The sequence below is a fragment of the Anabrus simplex genome, chromosome 1 (assembly GCF_040414725.1).
Source record: "Anabrus simplex isolate iqAnaSimp1 chromosome 1, ASM4041472v1, whole genome shotgun sequence".
NCBI classification, from domain to species: Eukaryota; Metazoa; Arthropoda; class Insecta; order Orthoptera; family Tettigoniidae; genus Anabrus; species Anabrus simplex.
In genome coordinates this window covers 578,420,474-578,434,195 of record NC_090265.1, presented here as the reverse complement: position 1 = coordinate 578,434,195, position 13,722 = coordinate 578,420,474, and positions in this window count along the sequence as shown.

Here is a 13,722-nt window from a genome sequence, read left to right as displayed (position 1 = left end):
ATTTTGCTTACATAAGCCAAAACACTTCGAAAGAACAATGCATCATCATTGTCGTCACATCGGTCACATCTGCGTTCTTGTATGACGCGTTCCAACAAAGAAGCCTTTTTTTCTCAATCAGTATCATTTTCTGGTTATACTTTGAACTTAGTTCGTCTCGCTTCCTTTTTCTACGGAAGCCTATGGTTTCATCCTGCTGTGTTTCCTGAGCTGTGCGGTTTTTTTCCACTTCCTGAATACTCTCCACACCCAGCTGCAGTGTGAGCAACCATTTCAGAATGCTCATTTTCCTGATGAGCTGGAGTTTTACTGTTTTTCAAGTTCCTCGATGTAGTTCTTGGTGCCCACTAAAAACGTCAGTGATTTAGAATATGGCCATTTGGATTCTGGATGACCGCCAGCATCACCTGAACGACAGGGAGGGAACTTTCCCATGTCTATGGCGAATTGTTCTCTCAGATACTTCCACTTTTTCCGCAGAACCCCATCTGAGAAAACAAACAGAATTATTAGTTTATCGATTTATTATTTACTTAGTTTTGCACTGTTAATAACTCGCTGATCACCTGAAGTCCCGTTCAAAACTATTCAACTATTAGGAAATATCTGAAAACACATTACTGGGAAATGCAGTAATGTTTAGTGACAACTAATGTAGTTGTTTGATATAATAATGACGATTTAGTTGTTGTTGATAATAATAATAATAATAATAATAATAATAATAATAATAATAATAATAATAATAATAATAGTCTGCCTCTGTGGTGTAGTGGTTAGCGTGATTAGCTGCCACCCCCGGAGGCCCGGGTTCGATTCCCGGCTCTGCCACGAAATTTGAAAAGTGGTACGAGGGCTGGAACCGGGTCCACTCAGCCTCGGGAGGTCAACTGAGTAGAGGTGGGTCCGATTCCCACCTCAGCCATCCTGGAAGTGGTTTTCCGTGGTTTCCCACTTCTACTCCAGGCGAATGCCGGGATGGTACCTAACTTAAGGCCACGGCCGCTTCCTTCCCTCTTCCTTGCCTATCCCTTCCAATCTTCCCATCCCTCCACAAGGCCCCTGTTCAGCATAGCAGGTGAGGCCGCCTGGGCGAGGTACTGGTCATTCTCCCCAGTCGTATCCCCCGACCAAGAGTCTGAAGCTCCAAGACACTGCCCTTGAGGCGGTGGAGGTGGGATCCCTCGCTGAGTCCGAGGGAAAAACCGAACTTGGAGGGTAAGCAGATGATAATAATAATAATAATAATAATAATAATAATAATAATAATAATAATAATAATAATAATAATAATAATAATAAAAGTACTGTCTATTTCTCGCTTACCGTCTTCAACACCCATTTCAGCAGCTCTTTCCTTCCATGCTTTGTCAACAACGTTGGCATGGGCTTGCAACCTTTTGTTCCAAATTACACTTTTCATAAATACTTTGGAGATTAAAATATCTTTATCCGCTTCTATTTTATAAAAGCAAGAGTGAGGACAACGTGCGCAGTCGGAAGATAAACAGCAGACTGACCGGGCGTGTTGGGCGGTAAAGCGGTTCAAGCGGGGAAAAGAAATAAAAATTATTTCCTGTTAATGCGGGTAGAAGCGGTTTGAGCTGTTTGACGCAGGTAGGCGGGTGCACTATGTCCGCCCCAATCAGTTTTCACTATCTTTTCTTTCCCGCTCGCCCGCCACGATAAAGCAGGAAGCGGGAAGCGGTGCACTATGGCCGTACCCTAAGATGGGACCCTGCTGGGCCTACGTGTTCCCTATCTCTCTCGACTCGAATTCTATTCACATTTCTGGCACACTGTTCTACAAATCCACCGAGTTTGAATTCATAAAGGTGCGGAGATTTTCACAAACATGAGTGTATTTACAGTGTGTTTATAATTACTATTACTACTTGATTTTTTTTATTTTAATTGACAGTTATTATTTGCTTTAGTAGTGTTTATAATGCACACATAGATAAATGAGACATGTACTGTATAAACAGAAGTATTTCTCATATTCTGAAGTTACGCTCTAAGCATGGCTTATGACCAACGCAGAGAACACGCATGCGTTATACTGTCACTGATAATGCCGTCCGTGTGTCTTCTTTCTTGTCTTACGTCGCACCGACACAGACAAGTTTTATGGGGACGATATGGGAGGAAAGGCCTAGGAGTAGGAAGGAAGCAGCCGTGGCCTTAATTGAGGTAAATTCCCAGCATTTGCCTGGTTTGAAAATGGGAAACCACAGAAAACCTTCTTCAAGGCTGTCGAGAGTGGGGTTCGAATCCACTATCTCCCGAATGCAAACTCATATCTGCGCGCCCCTAATCGCACTGCCATCTCGTTTGGTGTTTGTGTGTCCCTTTTGACCAAGTAGGTCTTCCGAAGAAACGTATTCTATATTATATTCCAGTTAGAAAAAGCCTCAAATTACACTGAATTAATTGATGGGTGACATTTCTCTGTGGTTGCTAATACATTCATCTGAATATTACTCTGAATGTAATATTTTCCCAATAAATTTATCTTCTTTCTTTTTTCTTTTTCTACCACGTTTCCTACACCTGTGAGGTCGCAGGTGTGAACTGTGTCGCACATGTGGATTTGGCCCTGTTTTACGGCCGGATGCCCTTCATGGCGCCAACCCCATATGGAAGTATGTAAACACTATTGCGTGTTTCTGTGATGGTTGGTAGTGTAGTGTGTTGTGTGAATATGTAGAGGGAAGTGTTGGGACAAACACAAATACCCAGTCCCCGAGCCAGAAGTACTAATCAGCAGCGATTAATATCCCCGACCCGGACGGGAATCGAACCCGGGACCCTCTAAACCGAAGGCCTCGACGCTGGCCATCCAGCCAATGAGTCGAACTTTCCCAGTACATTTATATTTAATACTAACTGAAGGGCAGAGTAATAATCGCAAAATGGAGATATATACTTGTATTCGTAATCTCTGAAATAAAAGTGATAAAAAATGTGTTTTTTGAGATATGCACGAAAATAAATGTAATAAATATATTTGAAATAAGTACCTTACAACTGCAACCAAACTATTACAACGTCTTGAAACAAACACATCCTATGATATTTAAAAGAGGTTTTTTTTTTTTTTTTTTTTTTTTTGCTGGAGGAAAAAAGAACATATTAATTGAGAAGAAAGAGGTATTTTAAGGATCTAAAACCTTACTTTATCACACTGGGCAAAGTAGGCTCATTAGGCACTGTTAAAATCCCAACCAAACGTTAGTATATAATATAAAACATGAAGTTACTAAACTAGTGACCGACTCGTTGGCTAAGTGGTCAGCGTACTGGCCTTCGGCTCAGAGAGTCCCGGGTTCGTTTCCCGGCCGGGTCGGGGATTTTAACCTTCATTGGTTAATTCCAATGACCCGGGAGCTGGGGTTTGTGCTGTCCCCAACATCCCTGCAACTCACTCACCACACATAACACTATCCTCCACCACAATAACACGCAGTTACCTACATATGACAGATGCCGCCCATCGTCATCGGAGGGTCTGCCTCACAAGGGCTGCAGTCGGCTAGAAATAGCCACACGAAATTATTATATACTAAACTAGTTTTACTTTAGCTCTATAAAAAAATGCATTTAGCTGAAATTCCGACGTCTATTGATAAAACAATGAGAGCAGAATTAATACAATTCGTCCCACATTATAATGCCTAACGTAACAGATACAATAGTTTCCGACAGGCAGAACAGATATATTGTCCAGATGTTTCATTGAAGTGTTGATTATTGCTTTTTAGTGGTGCTGAAAAATGTAAACGTACTATATTTCGTAAGAGAGAACTCGAATTTCTGAAACTTTTGTCATATTTCGAAATTTATTTATAAACTAGCAAATGTACCCGTGCTTCGCTACGGTATTCTGCATTGTATATGAATATTGAAGTAAATACTGTACATGCAGTAAATAACATTGTTTTAAAATAGCATGTCTCTTAGCGTTATCCGAGAAACAATATGGAGAGGTCCCCATACGTTGTTTCCAGTGTAAAGTGCTTGTTACGGATTTGTGATGATAACGACAGGCTCACTTGCCTACTCCCATTCACAATCGAGTTGGGAAGTTTACATTATAATTGCAGGCCCCACTGCCTACTGCGCGGTCACAATCGATTTGGGGAGTTTCCGTTACAATGGCAGCCCCCCTTTCCTACTTCCAGACATATTACAAATTGAGGAGTTTTTATTATAATGGCAGGAAACGTCCCTATAGCCAGTCAAAATTGAGTTGTGCAGTTATCATTATAATGATAGGCCACTTTTCCAACTGCCAGCCAGCTTCCTGCCAGTCACACCAAGTTGATGAGTTTCCATCAAAATAGCAGGCCAGTATGCCTAATGCCAGTCACATTTTAGATGGGTACATCTGTTTATAACTGCGGGAACGCTTGCCTACAGCCAAAGACTGTATGCTGCATGCTCCCTTGCCTTCTGAAAGTCAAATCGAGAAGTGAATTATTCATTACAATGGTAGGCCTGCCTCATTAATGCCATTTACACAGGAATTGGAGAAGGACTCCATTCCTACTGCCAGTCATAGTCGGTGTGCGGAGTACTGATTACAATAGCAGACACACCCTTTCTCGATCGCTACAAAATCGACATCATTGAATATATATAGTTCGACATACGAAAGTATGTGCTTGTTTACAATATTGCAGACCTTCATTTACAGATTAACTGCTTCTAAACGGTACATCATATCGAGAAAGGATTGTACCATAAGACGCAGGATTTAGCGGCCTAAATTGCTGGTCTTATGATATCTCATCTATTCATGGGTCAGATTGAGTTAGAAACGTGGAATAGGGTAAAATTTGTGTAAGATTATCTCACATTGCATTGCTTTTCGTTTAATTAAGTGACAGCTACATACATAGCATTTGGCTCACATATGGCTACTGGGTGGCCAATTTTCGTGTAGAGTATGATAATTCTATCTTTCCTCTAAGTGATGGAAGGTATGAATTATGTATGTGAAAAGTACAACTTTACTTAACATCAAGAAATAGAGAAAAATAAAAAGTAAAATGGATATAAATACGACAAAAATTCGTAAGACCAAGGTTGTAGATCACTCCAAACTGAACGGGGATTGTGCCATCCGTTATGTGATAATACTTCCCGAAGGTCTGCACCATCATTAAAATTGCCTCCATATTTCGATATTCTTCGGGATAGAAAGGGAAAAATTTAAAGCTCTTGGAAGTTTTCCGCCCGTTACAGGCTAAAACGTAAAATTTTGCCAAATTTCAGTTTTCTTTCTCGACTGGCAGATTATGCCGCAATCTGGGTTACGGTGAGAAGTGTAAAAAGTAGGACTTTCAAGAAACTAAACCAAAAAATATGCAGATGATCATTATTACCCCTTAAGCGTGTAGCTGTACGAAAATTTCGACAAAATAGTCAATGTACAGGCACACAGTAGTTACGATTTTATGTACATAGATAAATAAGGAACCTGCTCCACGTACAACACCTTGTGGGCTATATCCGCTGGACTTAACCGGAAAAACGGACCGTTTATGATATCTCCCATATTAATCCTCCTGTCGAAAAAATGCACATGAAAAAAGTTTTAGAGATGGAATTCCATCACGTTTGGTCGATTTCCAGTCAGGTTGGTCTTGTACTGTATATATTGTGTAAGAGTAAAATCACCATTTCGGTTCCCTATAAACCGCCAGTCCATTCCAGGAACATGAAATGTTATTGACGATTAACACGTAGCGTTTGACAGGTGGATGTTAATGTAAAGTTTGACTCAAATATCTTCATTAGTTTGCAAGTTGTAAAACATACGCTGTACACGCACCCGCTCTTGAGTTAAGTCCGATGGGACTTGTACCGGAAAACGGTCCGTTAATGATATCTCCCTTATTAATCCTCGTATTGAAATGATGCACATGAGGAAAAAGGCTTAGAAATGAATTTCCATTAAGGCAGATAAATTTACATTAAGTTTGGTTGTCTATATTTTGTGAGAATGCAAAATGACTGTTTCGGTTTCGTATAATCCCGCAGTAAATTCAGGGATTTAGAAACAATATTTGCCCTAAAACCTACCAAAGGACAGGTGGATTCTAAATATCAAGTTTGGTGGAAATATATCCAGTAGTTTCCAAGTTATGGACAAACAGACAAACAAACAAACAGACAGACACCAAAACTGAATATATGCAGATGGTCATTATTACACCTGAAACGGATAACTGTACGGAAATTTCGCCAAAATTGTCAATATACAGACACACTCTGGAAGTGCAGACCTTTATTTCGATAGTTACTGCTTTGTAACTGTACGACGTATCTACAAACGGACTTCACCATCAGACGCCCCTTTCAGTGCTCTACATGGTTGGTCCTATGACATCTTCTCGTATCTCCTATATTCATGGGTTAGATTGAGTTCGAGTCATTGAATGGGGTGAAATCTTGTACAGTTTTTGGACGCTGCTTTATATTTTTGATTCTCGTGTGACAGCTAGAATCATCAAATTTAGTTATAACATTGCCAATGGTCATGTCAATGTGCGTGCCGAATGTCATGATTCTAGCTTTCCTATAAGTGTGCCAAATGATAACATATACGTGTAAAAGTACAAAATCAACTTGTATTTAATGTATTAGGGATGGAAATACGACGAAAAGTCATAGGACAAAAGTTGTAGATCTCTCCAAAATGAAACGCCATTTGCTTTGTGACTTGTGATACGACTTACTGATTAGCCACCAATTACCCCGAAACGAAGGTCTGCACCGCCGTTAAAACTGCATCCATATTTCGGAATTTTCCTGGGCCAAAAGTTATACATTTGATAGCTTAGAATATTTCCTCAAAGGAAAGAGTGTACAGCATTCGGGATTAGCACTCGCATACATACGTGGTAATTAAGGAAGAAAATAATACAGTTTAGTAAGTTGAAATTAATAGAAAATGGATTATAACTGAGGACATCCGGATGACGACAAATATATAAATACCAAGTGAATGTATTGGAAAATCAAATGCTCCTCAATAAATTATGCCGGTGTGAGTTATGGATATAAGAAAGCGGTAATCGGAGAGAAATTTAGGCGCAGGGATTCTTAGATAATCAGATAAGAAGATGAATATTTGTGTTATTACTTAAGCTATTCGAGGACGGTTATAACCTCCAATGATATTCCGCCAATATCCCGCAGAATGGCCGATTGACGACTCTCTTGCTTTCTACCCAAGGAACAACCACGAATTTAAAGGAATGATGAGGAAAATGGCAATACGTTACTTCCCTGCTGGCAAGCAGTCAGAGACGTTGCCAAGGTAACCCATATATTCGTTATCGCTCTGTCGGTCACTCAATGCCGAGCATGGTATCGGCAGAAAATAGTAAATTTCTCCGTCATTTGAAGAGTAAGGTAAATTATGAACTTAACGAAAGTTGTTTATGATGAAGAGACCTTTCATATACGGTCCACAGAGTTTGCCGAAAATCAATAGTATAAGAGAAAATGGAGGAAAACCGTTGTGGTTTTCCTATAAAACCCCCGTCTTTTCAAAGATTTTAAAATGATATGCATATCAAAACCTTCCTCGGGGTGAGTATACTCTACATATGAAGTTTGGTTGAGATCCATCCAGCCCTTTCGACGTGATGGTGGAACAAACAAACATTTTTAATTTTTTTATTTTGCTAGGTGCTTTACGTCGCACCGACACAGATAGGTCTTATGGCGTCGATAGGACAGGGAAGGGCTAGGAGTTGGAAGGAATCGGCCGTGGCCTTAATTAAGGTACAGCCCCAGAATTTGCCTGGTGTGAGAATGGGAAACCACGGAAAACCATTTTAAGGTCTGCCGACAGTGGGGTTCGAACCTACTATCTCCCGAATACTGGATACTGGCCGCACTTAAGCCAAACAAACAAACAAACAAACAAACAAACAAATAAACAGACCAGAAACGAACAACTTTATTTATAAGATTAATTTTATACCACCCCCCTCGCCCCCTGCCCATAAGGGTGCTAGGGGTGTCTTACCCTCACGCGGTTTGTCTCCTGATACTAATTGATAAGTGTACCACGTTTGGTGAAATTGCTCCAGTGGTTTAGGAGATGTGTCATACACACACCCACACCCACACACCCATGCACACACATACATCAATTTTTATATATAGTAAGAAGAAGAAGATAATATTTTTATATGTAGTTTTTCGATTAATTTTATCTCTCACCCACTTCGCTCCCCACTTGGATTTGCAAAAAAATCCGGAGTAATACTATTCATCTCAGAGACCCTGAAACCTATGGATTCGAAACTGTTTTTCATTATGTCTATATCTCACCCCCACCCCCACCCCCACCCTTTGCTCCCCACCTAAAAGGGGGCTGTACTTTAAAAAACTATAGAGTATTACTTTTCAACTCAGCGACTCCGAAAACTATGAATTCGACACTATTATTGTAACTACCCCCCCCCCCTTGACCCTCTCCCTTAAGGGCGCTAGGGATGGCTTAACCCCCACAGTGCTCGTCTTCCGATAGTAAGTGATACGTGTACCAAGTTTGGTTGAAATTGCTCCAGTGGTTTAGTTAGAGATGTGTCATTTACACACACACACTTCCATTTCTATATATAGTAAGATTTTTACACTAGTACTTCACCCCCTTTCCTTCCCGCCCAAAGGAGTCCTATGAGTGCCTTACACAACAGTATATTTTTTCCAGATATTAAGTCTTATTTGTAGCAATTTTGGTTGGCAGCTATGTCCAAACGTACATGCATAATCTCACTGCTCTAGAATCCCGGAGCTGACGTTGCCATGGTTACGGCAGTTCATTTCTTTATCCGATTCCTAGAGCAGGGGTAGTGTGGTGCCAATATCTCCGTAACGGTTGGTTTTAGGGCCTTAAAACATGGTTTTCGGGCCCTAGGGCTTACCGAGTTTTGTTCTTTGCGTCAAGAGGATTAAATTGAGCTTTGTCTCGTCCTTATACGACAAATTCGATATTTTGCCTATAATAGTATAAGAGAAAATGGAGGAAAACCGTTTTTCCTATAAAACCCCCGTCTTTTCAAAGATTTTAAAATGATATGCATATCGAAACCTTCCCCGGGATCAGTATACTCTAAATATGAAGTTTGGTTGAGATATATCCAGCCGTTTCGACGTGATGGTGGAACAGACAAACAGACAAACAGACACGAACAACTTTATTTATAAGAAGAAGAAGAAGAAGAAGAAGACTAGCGAATGTACCCGTGCTTCGCTACGGTATTTTACATTGTATTCGAATATCGAAGTAAATAGTGTACATGCAGTAAATAAGATTGTTTTAAAATTGCATGTCCCTTAGCGTTATCCGAGAAAGAGCATGGGGAGGTCCCCGTATGTTGTTTCCAATGTAAAGTGTTTGTTACGGATTTGTGATATAACGGCAGGCTCACTTGCCTACTGCCATTCACAATCGAGTTGGGAAGTTTACATTATAATTGCAGGCCCCATTGCCTACTACGCGGACAGAATCGATTTGGGGAGTTTTCGTTAAAATTGCAGCCCCCCTTTCCTACTTCCAGACAGATTACAGTTGAGGAGTTTTTATTATAATGGCAGGCAATTACCGTACTATCGCTCGAAATTGAGTTGTGCAGTTATCATTATAATGCCAGGCCCATTTTCCTACTGCCAGCCAGCTTACTGCCAGTCACACCAAGTTGGTGAGTTTCCATCAAAATAGCAGGCCACTATGCCTAATGCCAGTCACATTTTAGATGAGGACATTTCTTTATAATGGCGGGCACCCTTGCCTACTGCCAAACACAATCGGGTAGGGGAGTTTTACACAAAACTGCATGCTCACTTGCCTGCTGCAAGTCAAATCGAGAAGTGAACTATTCATTACAATTTTACGTAAAAGGGATACAGATACGGCAAAAAGTCATAAGACCAAGGTTGTAGATCATTCCAAATTGAACGGAGATTGTGCAATCCATTGTGTGATAGGAATTTCCGAAGGTGTGCACCATCATTAAAATTGCCTGCATATTTCGATATTCTTCGGGGATAAAAAGTGAAAAATTTAATGATCTTGGTAGTTTTCCGTTCATTACAGTCTAAAACGTATAATTTTGTCAAATTTCAATTATCTTCTTTTTCTTCTGGCAGATTATGCCGCAATCTGGATTTTGGGCGAGGCGGGTAAAAATTAGGACTTTTAGGAAACTAAAGCAAAAAATTATGCAGATGGTCATTATTACCCCTTAAACGGAAAGCTGTACGAAAATTTCGCCAAAATAGTCAGTGTAGAGGCACACAGTCGTTACGATTTGATTTATATATATAAGGAATCTGCTCCATGTAAAACAACTTTTGGGCTATGTCCGCTGGACTTAACCTGCAAAAGTGACCATGCATGATATCTCCCTTATTAATCCTCCTGACGAAAAAATGCACCTGAAAAAAAGGTTTACAGGTGGAATTCCATCACGTTTGTTCGATTTCCAGTCAGGTTGGTCTTGTTCTGTATATATTGTGGAAGAGTAAAATCACCATTTCGGTTCCCTATAAACCGCCAGTCCATTCCTGAACATGAAATGTTATTTACGTTTAAATCCTGCCTTTGGACAGGTGGATGCTAAATATAAATTTTGGTTCGAATGTCTTCAGTGGTTTTCAGGTTGTAAGGAATACGCTTTACAAGCACCCGCTCGTGAGTTAAGTCCGATGGGACTTGTACAGAAAAACGGTCCGTTAATGATGTCTCCCTTATTAATCCTCGTATCAAAATGATGCACATGAGAAGAAAGGTTTAGAAATTAATTTCAAGGTACTGTAGGTAGATTTCCATTAAGATTGGTTGTGTATTCTTTTTTTTTTTTTGCTAGGGGCTTTACGTCGCGCCGACACAGATAGATCTTATGGCGACGATGTGTGTATATTTTGTGAAAGTGCAAAATCACTGTTTCGGTTTCGTATAAACCCCCAGTCAGTTCAGGGATTTAGAAACAATATTTGGCCTAAAACCTATCAAGGACAGGTGTATTCTAAATATGAGTCTTGGTGGAAATACATCCAGTAGTTTGTAGCACTCGCGTACATACGGCGTAATTAAGGAAGAAAATAATACAGTTAAGAAAGTTGAAACTAATAGAAAATGGATTATAAGTGAGGACAGCCGGGTAACGACAAATACGTAAATGCCAAGTGAATATATTGGAAAATCAAATGCCCCTCAATAAATTATGCTAGTGTGAGTTATGGATATAATAAAGCGGTAACAGTGGAGAAATTTAGGTCCAGTGATTCTTGGGTAAGATGACTAATGGTGTTATTACTTAATCTATTCGAGGGCGGTTATAACCTCCAACGATATTCCGCCAATAACACGCAGATGGGCCGATTGACGCCTCTCCTGCCATCTACCCAAGGAACAACCACGAATTTAAAAGCATGATGAGGAAAATGGCAATACGTTACTTCCCTCCTGGCATGCAGTCAGAGACGTTGCCATGGTAACCTGTAGGTTCGTTGTCGGTCTCTCGGTCACTAAATGCAGAGCATGATACCAGCAGAAAATTGTAAATTTCTCCGTCATGTGAAGAGTAAGGTAAATTATGAACATAACGAAAGTTCAATCAATCAATCAATCAATCAATACTGATCTGCATTTAGGGCAGTCGCCCAGGTGGCAGATTCCCTATCTGTTGCTTTCCTAGCCTTTTCCGAAATGATTTCAAAGAAATTGGAAATTTATTGAACATCTCCCTTGGTAAGTTATTCCAATCCCTAACTCCCCTTCCTATAAATGAATATTTGCCCCAGTTTGTCCTCTTGAATTCCAACTTTATCTTCATATCGTGATCTTTCCTACTTTTATAAACGCCATTCAAACCTATTCGACTACTAATGTCATTCCACGCCATCTCTCCGCTGACAGCTCGGAACATACCACTTAGTCGAGCAGCTCTTCTTCTTTCTCTCAGTTCTTCCCAACCCAAACATTGCAACATTTTTGTAATGCTACTCTTTTGTCGGAAATCACCCAGAACAAATCGAGCTGCTTTTCTTTGGATTTTTTCCCGTTCTTGAATCAGGTAATCCTGGTGAGGGTCCCATACACTGGAACCATACTCTAGTTGGGGTCTTACCAGAGACTTATATGCACTTTCCTTTACATCCTTACTACAACCCCTAAACACCCTCATAACCATGTGTAGAGATCGGTACCCTTTATTTACAATCCCATTTATGTGATTACCCCAGTGAAGATCTTTCCTTATATTAACACCTAGATACTTACAATGATTCCCAAAAGGAACTTTCACCCCATCAACGCACTAATTAAAACTGAGAGGACTTTTCCTATTTGTGAAACTCACAACCTGACTTTTAACCCCGTTTATCAACATACCATTGCCTGCTGTCCATCTCACAACATTTTCGAGGTCACGTTGCAGTTGCTCACAATCTTGTAACTTATTTATCACTCTATAGAGAATAACATCATCCGCAAAAAGCCTTACCTCCGATTCCACTCCTTTACTCATATCATTTATAGATATAAGAAAACATAAAGCTCCGATAACACTGCCCTGAGGAACTCCCCTCTCAACTATTACAGGGTCAGACAAAGCTTCACCTACTCTAACTCTCTGAAATCTATTTTCTACAAATATAGCAACCCATCCAGTCACTCTTTTGTCTAGTCCAATTGCACTCATTTTTGCCAGTAGTCTCCCATGATCCACCCTATCAAATGCTTTAGACATGTCAATCGCGATACAGTCCATTTGACCTCCAGAATCCAAGATATCTGCTATATCTGTTTGAGGGAGTCCTATCTTCCTTCCTGTCTTCTGTGAGAATCCTAATTATCTCCCTCAAACTTTCCAACTCCTCCCTCATACCCCTCAATGCCTCACCACACCCACAATAAGTACACTCGCGCTTCTTAGCCATTCTTTTAGGGGGGGAAAATTATACATTAAAAAAATGAAGTAACTTATTTGCAAAAAAATAAATGAACGGAGGGATATATTGTCTGGGATAGTACACAACAATAAGGTAATTAATATACGACTACACTACAATACTACTTAGTCGTGCTCTATTTTTTTTATCCTACAACCCCTAACAGGATAAAAACTGCTGTTAATTACTGAATATCGAAAGTAATACACAAGAACTACACAATTCCAAACTGCAATTAAGCCTATCCTAATTTCAACAATATTTTAGTAAGAGTTTCTACGGATACCTCTACTACACCACTACTACACAAATATTTTACAATAATAAAACAAGCACACTAAATTCTAATAGGATATTACTCGTATACTACTGTACAGTACACTACAGTAATTTTTAAACTACTTTCAGACGTATCCTAATTACGATACCGGTACCGTACCGTATGTCACTACTAAGCATAACAGAAATGAAATTTGCAAGAACTACTGTACTCAAAGATTACCAACGAAGCTAAATGCTTAGACAAATTAGTATTAGTATTAGGGTCTAATAGATACACACGAAAGATAACACACGAATATAGCAGGCAAGATACGGCACTATCTAAATGTACCGTACTGTATCTATACTACAATGTATCTACACTACACTATACTGCGTTTGGTTAAATGCTTAAGTATCAAAAGGATTGCCGTACACAAAGAAAAACACGAATATAACTGGCAAGATACTATCTAATAT